Source organism: Corella eumyota, chromosome 1, assembly GCF_963082875.1.
Source record: "Corella eumyota chromosome 1, kaCorEumy4.1, whole genome shotgun sequence".
NCBI classification, from domain to species: domain Eukaryota; kingdom Metazoa; phylum Chordata; class Ascidiacea; order Phlebobranchia; family Corellidae; genus Corella; species Corella eumyota.
The window spans coordinates 5,019,812-5,032,432 of NC_137490.1; the positions used below are offsets into that span (position 1 = coordinate 5,019,812).

The window sequence follows — 12,621 nt, forward strand, 5'->3', positions numbered from 1 at the left end:
TTCGCTGTAAACGTATAGTGGTTAGTACTTCACGTTGTGGCCGTGACAACCCAGGTTCGAATCCTGGTTACAGCACATTTTTTCCTATAATATTTTAGTAGGTTTGAGCTTTTGGCCGAAATAACTCAGGTTAGAATCCTGGTTACAGCACATTTTTTAACAATCTTTTCATTTTTAAATATTCGCGCTACTTGCCGCGTGCTGAAATGGGCTCTTATTCTTGTATGGCTCAAAGCAGAGTGGCGCAGCGGAAGCGTGCTGGACCAATAACCCAGAGGTCGATGGATCGAAACCATCCTCTGCTAGTTCTGCTGTAATCCTATAGTGGTTAGTACTTCACGTTGTGGCCGTGACAACCCAGGTTCGAATCCTGGTTACAGCATTTTTTTCCGTACATGACTTTTTTAAATGTCTTTATAGTTATCCTGATTAGTTTGTGACCTTAACAACCCAGGTTCGAATCCTGGTTACAGCATTTTTTTTCCGTACATGACTTTTTTAAATAGACCTATCTTGCATTAATTTGTGGCCTTCACAATCCAGGTTTGAATACCGGTTACCAAATTTTATCTACATTTTATCTCATTTTGAATGTTCGCGCCACTTGCCGCGTGCTGCAGAGGGCTCTTACTCTTCCATATTTTAAAGCAGAGTGGCGCAGCGGAAGCGTGCTGGGCCCATAACCCAGAGGTCGATGGTTCGAATCCATCCTCTGCTACTTGCGATGTAATCGTATAGTGGTTAGTACTTCACGTTGTGGCCGTGACAACCCAGGTTCGAATCCTGGTTACAGCACATTTTTTTTCTATAATATTTTAGTAGGTTTGAGCTTTTGGCCGAAACAACTTAGGTTAGAATCCTGGTTACAGCATATTTTTAACAATCTATACATTTTTAAATATTTGCGCTACTTGCCGTTGGCTGCAAGGGACTTTACCCTTGAAAATCTCATAGCAGAATGGCGCAGCGGAAGCGTGCTGGGCCCATAACCCAGAGGTCGATAAATCGAAACTATCCTCTGCTACTTTCGCTGTAATCGTATAGTGGTTAGTACTTCAAGTTGTGGCCGTGACAACCCAGGTTCGAATCCTGGTTACAGCACATTTTTTTCTACATCTAATATTTTAGAAAGTTGGCGATTTCACCCGCTCGCTGAAGTTGGTCATTTTTTACTTTTGATTGTAGTAGGATGAGTTTTTATTATCAAGCTGGGCTTAAATTCAGGAGTTTATCTATCTCAACCAATTGCGCTACTAAAGCTGTAATCGTAGAGTAAATAATTAACTTTTGGGCCATGAAAACCCAAGTTAGAATCCTGTTTACATCCAATTTCATCTACAATCTATCTCATTTTGAATGTTCGCGCTACTTGCCGCGTGCTGACGTGGGCTCTTACTCTTGAGTTGAAATTAGCAGAGTGGCGCAGCGGAAGCGTGCTGGGCCCATAAACCAGAGCTCGAAGGATCGAAACCATCCTCTGCTGCTCGCGCTGTAATCGTATATTGGTTAGTACTTCACGTTGTGGCCGTGACAACCCAGGTTCGAATCCTGGTTATAGCATTTTTTTTCCGTACATGAGTTTTTTAAATAGGCCTATCTTGCATTAATTTGTGGCCTTCACAATCCAGGTTTGAATACCGGTTAGCAAATTTTATCTACAATTTATCTCATTTTAAATGTTCGCGCCACTTGCCGCGTGCTGCAGAGGGCTCTTACTCTTTCATATGTCACAGCAGAATGGCGCAGCGGAAGCGTGCTGGGCCCATAACCCAGAGGTCGATGGATCGAAACCATCCTCTGCTACTTTCGCTGTAATCGAATAGTGGTTAGTACTTCACGTTGTGGCCGTGACAACCCAGGTTCGAATCCTGGTTACAGCACATTTTTTTCTACATCTAACATTTTAGAAAGTTGGCAATTTTACCCGCTCGCTGGAGTTGGTCATTTTTTACTATTGATTGTAGTAGGGTGAGTTTTTATTATCAAGCTGGGCTTAAATTCAGGAGTTTATCTATCTTAACAATTTGCGCTACTAAAGCTGTAATCGTATAGTAAATAATTAACTTTTGGACCATGAAAACCTAAGTTAGAATCCTGTTTACATCCAATTTCATCTACAATCTACCTCATTTTGAATGTTCGCGCTACTTGCCGCGTGATGACGTGGGCTCTTACTCTGCAATGGGTCATAGCAGAGTGGCGCAGCGGAAGCGTGCTGGGCTCATAACCCAGAGGTCGACGGATCGAAACCATTCTCTGCTACTTGCGCTGTAATCGTATAGTGGTTAGTACTTTACGTTGTGGCCGTGACAACCCAGATTCGAATCCTGGTTACAGCATTTTTTTCTATAATATTTTAGAAGGTTTGAGCTTTTGGCCGAAACAACTCCGGTTCGAATCCTGGTTACAGCATATTTTTTAACAATCTTTTCATTTTTAAATATTTGCGCTAATTGCCGTTTGCTGCAAGGGACTTTACCCTTGAATATCTCATAGCAGAGTTGCGCAGCGGAAGCGTGCTGGGCCCATAACCCAGAGGTCGATGGTTCGAAACCATCCTCTGCTACTCACGCTGTAATCGTATAGTGGTTAGTACTTCACGTTGTGGCCGTGACAACCCAGGTTCGAGTCCTGGTTACAGCACATTTTTTATCTATAATATTTTAGTAGGTTTGAGCTTTTGGCCGAAATAACTCAGGTTAGAATTCTGGTTACAGCATATTTTTTAACAATCTTTTCATTTTTAAATATTTGCGCTACTTGCCGTTTGCTGCAAGGGACTTTACCATTGAATATGAAAAAGCAGAGTGGCGCAGCGGAAGCGTGCTGGGCCCATAACCCACAGGTGGATGGTTCGAAACAATCCTCTGCTACTTTTGCTGTAATCGTATAGTGCTTAGTACTTCACGTTGTGGCCGTGACAACCCAGGTTCGAATCCTGGTTACAGCACATTTTTTTTCTATAATATTTTAGTAGGTTTGAGCTTTTGGCCGAAATAACTCAGGTTAGAATTCTGGTTACAGCATATTTTTTAACAATATTTTCATTTTTAAATATTTGCGCTACTTGCCGTTTGCTGCAAGGGACTTTACCCTTGAATAAGTCATAGCAGAGTGGCGCAGCGGAAGCGTGCTGGGCCCATAACTCAGAGGTCGATGGATCGAAACCATCCTCTGCTACTCACGCTGAATCGTATAGTTGTTAGTACTTCACGTTGTGGCCGTGACAACCCAGGTTCGAATCCTAGTAACAGCAATTTTTCCGTACATGACTTTTTTAAATAGGCCTATCTTGCATTAATTTGTGGCCTTCACAATCCAGGTTTAAAAACCGGTTACCAAATTTTATCTACATTTTATCTCATTTTGAATGTTCGCGCCACTTGCCGCGTGCTGCAAAAGGCTCTTATTCTTTCATATTTCATAGCAGAGTGGCGCAGCGGAAGCGTGCTGGGCCCATAACCCAGAGGTCGATGGATCGAAACCATCCTCTGCTACTTTCGCTGTAATCGTATAGTGGTTAGTACTACACGTTGTGGCCGTGACAACCAAGGTTCGAATCCTGGTTACAGCACATTTTTTTCTACATCTAACATTTTAGAAAGTTGGCGATTTTAAACGCTCGCTGAAGTTGGTTATTTTTTACTTTTGATTGTAGTAGGATAAGTTTTTATTATCAAGCTGGGCTTAAATTCAGGAGTTTATCAATCTCAACCATTTGTGCTACTAAAGCTGTAATCGTATAGTAAATAATTAACTTTTGGGCCATGAAAACCTAAATTAGAAATCCTTTTTACATCCAATTTCATCTACAATCTATCTCATTTTGAATGTTCGCGCTACTTGCCGCGTGCTGAAATGGGCTCTTACTCTTGAATGCATCATAGCAGAGTGGCGCAGCGGAAGCGTGCTGGGCCCATAACCCAGAGGTCGATGGATCGAAACCATTCTCTGCTACTTTTGCTGTAACCGTATAGTGGTTAGTACTTCACGTTGTGGCCGTGACAACCCAGGATCGAATCCTGGTTACAGCACATTTTTTCCTATAATATTTTAGTAGGTTTGAGCTTTTGGCCGAAACAACTCAGGTTAGAATCCTAGTTACAGCTCATTTTTTAACAATCTTTTCATTTTTAAATATTCGCGCTACTTGCCGCGTGCTGAAATGGGCTCTTATTCTTGTATGGCTCATAGCAGAGTGGCGCAGCGGAAGCGTGCTGGACCAATAACCCAGAGGTCGATGGATCGAAACCATCCTCTGCTAGTTCTGCTGTAATCGTATAGTGGTTAGTACCTCACGTTGTGGCCGTGACAACCCAGGTTCGAATCCTGGTTACAGCATTTTTTTCCGTACATGACTTTTTTAAATGTCTTTATAGTTATCCTGATTAGTTTGTGACCTTAACAACCCAGGTTCGAATCCTGGTTACAGCATTTTTTTTCCGTACATGACTTTTTTAAATAGACCTATCTTGCATTAATTTGTGGCCTTCACAATCCAGGTTTGAATACCGGTTACCAAATTTTATCTACATTTTATCTCATTTTGAATGTTCGCGCCAAATGCCGCGTGCTACAGAGGGCTCTTACTCTTCCATATTTTAAAGCAGAGTGGCGCAGCGGAAGCGTGCTGGGCCCATAACTCAGAGGTCGATGGATCGAAACCATTCTCTGCTACTTGCGCTGTAATCGTATAGTGGTTAGTACTTCACGTTGTGGTCGTGACAACCCAGGTTCGAATCCTGGTTACAGCACATTTTTTCCTATAATATTTTAGTAGGTTTGAGCTTTTGGCCAAAATAACTCAGGTTAGAATCCTGGTTACAGCACATTTTTTAACAATCTTTTCATTTTTAAATATTCGCGCTACTTGCCGCGTGCTGAAATGGGCTCTTATTCTTGTATGGCTCATAGCAGAGTGGCGCAACGGAAGCGTGCTGGACCAATAACCCAGAGGTCGATGGATCGAAACCATCCTCTGCTAGTTCTGCTGTAATCCTATAGTGGTTAGTCCTTCACGTTGTGGCCGTGACAACCCAGGTTCGAATCCTGGTTACAGCATTTTTTTCCGTACATGACTTTTTTAAATGTCTTTATAGTTATCCTGATTAGTTTGTGAACTTAACAACCCAGGTTCGAATCCTGGTTACAGCATTTTTTTTCCGTACATGACTTTTTTAAATAGACCTATCTTGCATTAATTTGTGGCCTTCACAATCCAGGTTTGAATACCGGTTACCAAATTTTATCTACATTTTATCTCATTTTGAATGTTCGCGCCACTTGCCGCGTGCTGCAGAGGGCTCTTACTCTTTCATATTTTAAAGAAGAGTGGCGCAGCGGAAGCGTGCTGGGCCCATAACCCAGAGGTCGATGGTTCGAATCTATCCTCTGCTACTTGCGATGTAATCGTATAGTGGTTATTACTTCACGTTGTGGCCGTGACAACCCAGGTTCGAATCCTGGTTACAGCACATTTTTTTTCTATAATATTTTAGTAGGTATGAGCTTTTGGCCGAAACAACTTAGGTTAGAATCCTGGTTACAGCATATTTTTAACAATCAATACATTTTTAAATATTTGCGCTACTTGCCGTTGGCTGCAAGGGACTTTACCCTTGAAAATCTCATAGCAGAGTGGCGCAGCGGAAGCATGCTGGGCCCATAACCCAGAGGTCGATAAATCGAAACCATCCTCTGCTACTTTCGCTGTAATCGTATAGTGGTTAGTACTTCAAGTTGTGGCCGTGACAACCCAGGTTCGAATCCTGGTTACAGCACATTTTTTTCTACATCTAACATTTTAGAAAGTTGGCGATTTCACCCGCTCGCTGAAGTTGGTCATTTTTTACTTTTGATTGTAGTAGGGTGAGTTTTTATTATCAAGTTGGGCTTAAATTCAGGAGTTTATCTATTTCAACCATTTGCGCTACTGAAGCTGTAATTTTATAGTAAATAATTAACTTTTGGGCCATGAAAACCCAAGTTAGAATCCTGTTTACATCCAATTTCATCCACAATCTATCTCATTTTAATTGTTCGCGCTACTTGTTGCGAGTTGACTTGGGCTCTTACTCTTTCATATTTCACAGCAGAGTGGCGCAGCGGAAGCGTGCTGGGCCCATAACCCAGAGGTCGATGGATCGAAACCATCCTCTGCTACTTTCGCTGTAATCGTATAGTGGTTAGTACTTCACGTTGTGGCCGTGACAATCCAGGTTCGAATCCTGGTTACAGCAAATATTTTTCTACATCTAACATTTTAGAAAGTTGGCGATTTTACCCGCTCGCTGAAGTTGGTTATTTTTTACTTTTGATTGTAGTAGGGTGAGTTTTTATTATCAAGCTGGGGTTAAATTCAGGGGCTTAAATATCTCAACCATTTGCGCTACTAAAGCTGTAATCGTATAGTAAATAATTAACTTTTGGGCCATGAAACCCCAAGTTAGAATCCTGTTTACATCCCATTTCATCTACAATCTATCTCATTTTGAATGTTCGCGCTACTTGCCGCGTGCTGACGTGGGCTCTTACTCTTGAATGGATCATATCAGAGTGACGCAGCGGAAGCGTGCTGGTCCCATAACCCAGAGGTCGATGGATCGAAACCATCCTTTGCTACTTTCGCTGTAATCGTATAGTGGTTAGTACTTCACGTTGTGGCCGTGACAACCCAGGTTCGAATCCTGGTTACAGCATTTTTTTCCGTACATGAGTTTTTTAAATAGGCCTATCTTGCATTAATTTGTGGCCTTCAAAATCCAGGTTTGAATACCGGTTAGCAAATTTTATCTACATTTTATCTCATTTTGAATGTTCGCGCCACTTGCCGCGTGCTGCAGAGGGCTCTTACTCTTTCATATTTCACAGCAGAGTGGCGCAGCGGAAGCGTGCTGGGCCCATAACCCAGAGGTCGATGGATCGAAACCATCCTCTGCTACTTTCGCTGTAATCGTATAGTGGTTAGTACTTCACGTTGTGGCCGTGACAACCCAGGTTCGAATCCTGTTTACAGCAAATATTTTTCTACATCTAACATTTTAGAAAGTTGGCAATTTTACCCGCTCGCTGGAGTTGGTCATTTTTTACTATTGATTGTAGTAGGGTGAGTTTTTATTATCAAGCTGGGCTTAAATTCAGGAGTTTATCTATCTTAACAATTTGCGCTACTAAAGCTGTAATCGTATAGTAAATAATTAACTTTTGGGCCATGAAAACCCAAGTTAGAATCCTGTTTACATCCAATTTCATCTACAATCTACCTCATTTTGAATGTTCGCGCTACTTGCCGCGTGATGACGTGGGCTCTTACTCTTCAATGGGTCATAGCAGAGTGGCGCAGCGGAATCGTGCTGGGCTCATAACCCAGAGGTCGACGGATCGAAACCATTCTCTGCTACTTGCGCTGTAATCGTATAGTGGTTAGTACTTTACGTTGTGGCCGTGACAACCCAGGTTCGAATCCTGGTTACAGCATTTTTTTCTATAATATTTTAGAAGGTTTGAGCTTTTGGCCGAAACAACTCAGGTTCGAATCCTGGTTACAGCATATTTTTTAACAATCTTTTCATTTTTAAATATTTGCGCTAATTGCCGTTTGCTGCAAGGGACTTTACCCTTGAATATCTCATAGCAGAGTTGCGCAGCGGAAGCGTGCTGGGCCCATAACCCGGAGGTGGATGGATCGAAACCATCCTCTGCTACTTTTGCTGTAATCGTATAGTGCTTAGTACTTCACGTTGTGGCCGTGACAACCCAGGTTCGAATCCTGGTTACAGCACATTTTTTTTCTATAATATTTTAGTAGGTTTGAGCTTTTGGCCGAAATAACTCGCTTTTGGCCGAAATAACTCAGGTTAGAATTCTGGTTACAGCATATTTTTTAACAATATTTTCATTTTTAAATATTTGCGCTACTTGCCGTTTGCTGCAAGGGACTTTACCCTTGAATATGTCATAGCAGAGTGGCGCAGCGGAAGCGTGCTGGGCCCATAACTCAGAGGTCGATGGATCGAAACCATCCTCTGCTACTTTCGCTGTAATCGTATATAGGTTAGTACTACACGTTGTGGCCGTGACAACCCAGGTTCGAATCCTGGTTACAGCACATTTTTTTCTACATCTAACATTTTAGAAAGTTGGCGATTTTACACGCTCGCTGAAGTTGGTTATTTTTTACTTTTGATTGTAGTAGGATAAGTTTTTATTATCAAGCTGGGCTTAAATTCATGAGTTTATCAATTTCAACCATTTGTGCTACTAAAGCTGTAATCGTATAGTAAATAATTAACTTTTGGGCCATGAAAACCTAAATTAGAAATCCTTTTTACATCCAATTTCATCTACAATCTATCTCATTTTGAATGTTCGCGCTACTTGCCGTGTGCTGAAATGGGCTCTTACTCTTGAATGCATCATAGCAGAGTGGCGCAGCGAAAGCGTGCTGGGCCCATAACCCAGAGGTCGATGGATCGAAACCATCCTCTGCTACTTTCGCTGTAAACGTATAGTGGTTAGTACTTCACGATGTGGCCGTGACAACCCAGGTTCGAATCCTGGTTACAGCACATTTTTTCCTATAATATTTTAGTAGGTTTGAGCTTTTGGCCGAAATAACTCAGGTTAGAATCCTGGTTACAGCACATTTTTTAACAATCTTTTCATTTTTAAATATTCGCGCTACTTGCCGCGTGCTGAAATGGGCTCTTATTCTTGTATGGCTCATAGCAGAGTGGCGCAGCGGAAGCGTGCTGGACCAATAACCCAGAGGTCGATGGATCGAAACCATCCTCTGCTAGTTCTGCTGTAATCCTATAGTGGTTAGTACTTCACGTTGTGGCCGTGACAACCCAGGTTCGAATCCTGGTTACAGCATTTTTTTCCGTACATGACTTTTTTAAATGTCTTTATAGTTATCCTGATTAGTTTGTGACCTTAACAACCCAGGTTCGAATCCTGGTTACAGCATTTTTTTTCCGTACATGACTTTTTTAAATAGACCTATCTTGCATTAATTTGTGGCCTTCACAATCCAGGTTTGAATACCGGTTACCAAATTTTATCTACATTTTATCTCATTTTGAATGTTCGCGCCACTTGCCGCGTGCTGCAGAGGGCTCTTACTCTTCCATATTTTAAAGCAGAGTGGCGCAGCGGAAGCGTGCTGGGCCCATAACCCAGAGGTCGATGGTTCGAATCCATCCTCTGCTACTTGCGATGTAATCGTATAGTGGTTAGTACTTCACGTTGTGGCCGTGACAACCCAGGTTCGAATCCTGGTTACAGCACATTTTTTTTCTATAATATTTTAGTAGGTTTGAGCTTTTGGCCGAAACAACTTAGGTTAGAATCCTGGTTACAGCATATTTTTAACAATCTATACATTTTTAAATATTTGCGCTACTTGCCGTTGGCTGCAAGGGACTTTACCCTTGAAAATCTCATAGCAGAGTGGCGCAGCGGAAGCGTGCTGGGCCTATAACCCAGAGGTCGATAAATCGAAACCATCCTCTGCTACTTTCGCTGTAATCGTATAGTGGTTAGTACTTCAAGTTGTGGCCGTTACAACCCAGGTTCGAATCCTGGTTACAGCACATTTTTTTCTACATCTAACATTTTAGAAAGTTGGCGATTTCACCCGCTCGCTGAAGTTGGTCATTTTTTACTTTTGATTGTAGTAGGGTGAGTTTTTATTATCAAGCTGGGCTTAAATTCAGGAGTTTATCTATCTCAACCAATTGCGCTACTAAAGCTGTAATCGTAGAGTAAATAATTAACTTTTGGGCCATGAAAACCCAAGTTAGAATCCTGTTTACATCCAATTTCATCTACAATCTATCTCATTTTGAATGTTCGCGCTACTTGCCGCGTGCTGACGTGGGCTCTTACTCTTGAGTTGAAATTAGCAGAGTGGCGCAGCGGAAGCGTGCTGGGCCCATAAACCAGAGCTCGAAGGATCGAAACCATCCTCTGCTGCTCGCGCTGTAATCGTATATTGGTTAGTACTTCACGTTGTGGCCGTGACAACCCAGGTTCGAATCCTGGTTACAGCATTTTTTTTCCGTACATGAGTTTTTTAAATAGGCCTATCTTGCATTAATTTGTGGCCTTCACAATCCAGGTTTGAATACCGGTTAGCAAATTTTATCCACATTTTATCTCATTTTAAATGTTCGCGCCACTTGCCGCGTGCTGCAGAGGGCTCTTACTCTTTCATATGTCACAGCAGAGTGGCGCAGCGGAAGCGTGCTGGGCCCATAACCCAGAGGTCGATGGATCGAAACCATCCTCTGCTACTTCGCTGTAATCGAATAGTGGTTAATACTTCACGTTGTGGCCGTGACAACCCAGGTTCGAATCCTGGTTACAGCACATTTTTTTCTACATCTAACATTTTAGAAAGTTGGCAATTTTACCCGCTCGTTGGAGTTGGTCATTTTTTACTATTGATTGTAGTAGGGTGAGTTTTTATTATCAAGCTGGGCTTAAATTCAGGAGTTTATCTATCTTAACAATTTGCGCTACTAAAGCTGTAATCGTATAGTAAATAATTAACTTTTGGACCATGAAAACCTAAGTTAGAATCCTGTTTACATCCAATTTCATCTACAATCTACCTCATTTTGAATGTTCGCGCTACTTGCCGCGTGATGACGTGGGCTCTTACTCTGAAATGGGTCATAGCAGAGTGGCGCAGCGGAAGCGTGCTGGGCTCATAACCCAGAGGTCGACGGATCGAAACCATTCTCTGCTACTTGCGCTGTAATCGTATAGTGGTTAGTACTTTACGTTGTGGCCGTGACAACCCAGGTTCGAATCCTGGTTACAGCATTTTTTTCTATAATATTTTAGAAGGTTTGAGCTTTTGGCCGAAACAACTCAGGTTCGAATCCTGGTTACAGCATATTTTTTAACAATCTTTTCATTTTTAAATATTTGCGCTAATTGTCGTTTGCTGCAAGGGACTTTACCCTTGAAAATCTCATAGCAGAGTTGCGCAGCGGAAGCGTGCTGGGCCCATAACCCAGAGGTCGATGGTTCGAAACCATCCTCTGCTACTCACGCTGTAATCGTATAGTGGTTAGTACTTCACGTTGTGGCCGTGACAACCCAGGTTCGAGTCCTGGTTACAGCACATTTTTTATCTATAATATTTTAGTAGGTTTGAGCTTTTGGCCGAAATAACTCAGGTTAGAATTCTGGTTACAGCATATTTTTTAACAATCTTTTCATTTTTAAATATTTGCGCTACTTGCCGTTTGCTGCAAGGGACTTTACCATTGAATATGAAAAAGCAGAGTGGCGCAGCGGAAGCGTGCTGGGCCCATAACCCACAGGTGGATGGATCGAAACCATCCTCTGCTACTTTTGCTGTAATCGTATAGTGCTTAGTACTTCACGTTGTGGCCGTGACAACCCAGGTTCGAATCCTGGTTACAGCACATTTTTTTTCTATAATATTTTAGTAGGTTTGAGCTTTTGGCCGAAATAACTCAGGTTAGATTTCTGGTTACAGCATATTTTTTAACAATATTTTCATTTTTAAATATTTGCGCTACTTGCCGTTTGCTGCAAGGGACTTTACCCTTGAATAAGTCATAGCAGAGTGGCGCAGCGGAAGCGTGCTGGGCCCATAACTCAGAGGTCGATGGATCGAAACCATCCTCTGCTACTCACGCTGAATCGTATAGTTGTTAGTACTTCACGTTGTGGCCGTGACAACCCAGGTTCGAATCCTAGTTACAGCAATTTTTCCGTACATGACTTTTTTAAATAGGCCTATCTTGCATTAATTTGTAGCCTTCACAATCCAGGTTTGAAAACCGGTTACCAAATTTTATCTACATTTTATCTCAATTTGAATGTTCGCGCCACTTGCCGCGTGCTGCAAAGGGCTCTTATTCTTTCATATTTCATAGCAGAGTGGCGCAGCGGAAGCGTGCTGGGCCCATAACCCAGAGGTCGATGGATCGAAACCATCCTCTGCTACTTTCGCTGTAATCGTATAGTGGTTAGTACTACACGTTGTGGCCGTGACAACCAAGGTTCGAATCCTGGTTACAGCACATTTTTTTCTACATCTAACATTTTAGAAAGTTGGCGATTTTACACGCTCGCTGAAGTTGGTTATTTTTTACTTTTGATTGTAGTAGGATAAGTTTTTATTATCAAGCTGGGCTTAAATTCAGGAGTTTATCAATCTCAACCATTTGTGCTACTAAAGCTGTAATCGTATAGTAAATAATTAACTTTTGGGCCATGAAAACCTAAATTAGAAATCCTTTTTACATCCAATTTCATCTACAATCTATCTCATTTTGAATGTTCGCGCTACTTGCCGCGTGCTGAAATGGGCTCTTACTCTTGAATGCATCATAGCAGAGTGGCGCAGCGGAAGCGTGCTGGGCCCATAACCCAGAGGTCGATGGATCGAAACCATCCTCTGCTACTTTTGCTGTAACCGTATAGTGGTTAGTACTTCACGTTGTGGCCGTGACAACCCAAGATCGAATCCTGGTTACAGCACATTTTTTCCTATAATATTTTAGTAGGTTTGAGCTTTTGGCCGAAACAACTCAGGTTAGAATCCTAGTTACAGCACATTTTTTAACAATCTTTTCA

At 42.0% G+C, this 12,621-nt stretch overlaps 13 non-coding genes across 13 annotated transcripts; all 13 read left to right on the plus strand.

The window, feature by feature from the left end:
• Positions 1–646: 646 nt before the first annotated feature.
• Positions 647–718, plus strand: Trnam-cau (transfer RNA methionine (anticodon CAU)). The gene has a single exon. It is a non-coding gene; the product is annotated as a tRNA-Met (tRNA).
• A 1,853-nt stretch (positions 719–2,571) lies between these two features.
• Trnah-gug (transfer RNA histidin (anticodon GUG)) lies at positions 2,572–2,643 on the plus strand. Its single transcript has one exon. It is a non-coding gene; the product is annotated as a tRNA-His (tRNA).
• Positions 2,644–3,425: 782 nt separating this feature from the next.
• Trnam-cau (transfer RNA methionine (anticodon CAU)) lies at positions 3,426–3,497 on the plus strand. Its single transcript has one exon. It is a non-coding gene; the product is annotated as a tRNA-Met (tRNA).
• Positions 3,498–4,682: 1,185 nt separating this feature from the next.
• On the plus strand, positions 4,683–4,754 carry Trnah-gug (transfer RNA histidin (anticodon GUG)). The gene has a single exon. It is a non-coding gene; the product is annotated as a tRNA-His (tRNA).
• A 1,336-nt stretch (positions 4,755–6,090) lies between these two features.
• Trnam-cau (transfer RNA methionine (anticodon CAU)) lies at positions 6,091–6,162 on the plus strand. Its single transcript has one exon. It is a non-coding gene; the product is annotated as a tRNA-Met (tRNA).
• Positions 6,163–6,167: 5 nt separating this feature from the next.
• Positions 6,168–6,239, plus strand: Trnah-gug (transfer RNA histidin (anticodon GUG)). Its single transcript has one exon. It is a non-coding gene; the product is annotated as a tRNA-His (tRNA).
• Positions 6,240–6,626: 387 nt separating this feature from the next.
• Trnah-gug (transfer RNA histidin (anticodon GUG)) lies at positions 6,627–6,698 on the plus strand. The gene has a single exon. It is a non-coding gene; the product is annotated as a tRNA-His (tRNA).
• A 170-nt stretch (positions 6,699–6,868) lies between these two features.
• Positions 6,869–6,940, plus strand: Trnam-cau (transfer RNA methionine (anticodon CAU)). The gene has a single exon. It is a non-coding gene; the product is annotated as a tRNA-Met (tRNA).
• Positions 6,941–9,138: 2,198 nt separating this feature from the next.
• On the plus strand, positions 9,139–9,210 carry Trnam-cau (transfer RNA methionine (anticodon CAU)). Its single transcript has one exon. It is a non-coding gene; the product is annotated as a tRNA-Met (tRNA).
• Positions 9,211–10,223: 1,013 nt separating this feature from the next.
• Trnam-cau (transfer RNA methionine (anticodon CAU)) lies at positions 10,224–10,295 on the plus strand. The gene has a single exon. It is a non-coding gene; the product is annotated as a tRNA-Met (tRNA).
• A 767-nt stretch (positions 10,296–11,062) lies between these two features.
• Trnah-gug (transfer RNA histidin (anticodon GUG)) lies at positions 11,063–11,134 on the plus strand. Its single transcript has one exon. It is a non-coding gene; the product is annotated as a tRNA-His (tRNA).
• Positions 11,135–11,916: 782 nt separating this feature from the next.
• Trnam-cau (transfer RNA methionine (anticodon CAU)) lies at positions 11,917–11,988 on the plus strand. Its single transcript has one exon. It is a non-coding gene; the product is annotated as a tRNA-Met (tRNA).
• A 388-nt stretch (positions 11,989–12,376) lies between these two features.
• Positions 12,377–12,448, plus strand: Trnam-cau (transfer RNA methionine (anticodon CAU)). The gene has a single exon. It is a non-coding gene; the product is annotated as a tRNA-Met (tRNA).
• The last annotated feature ends 173 nt before the right edge of the window (positions 12,449–12,621 follow it).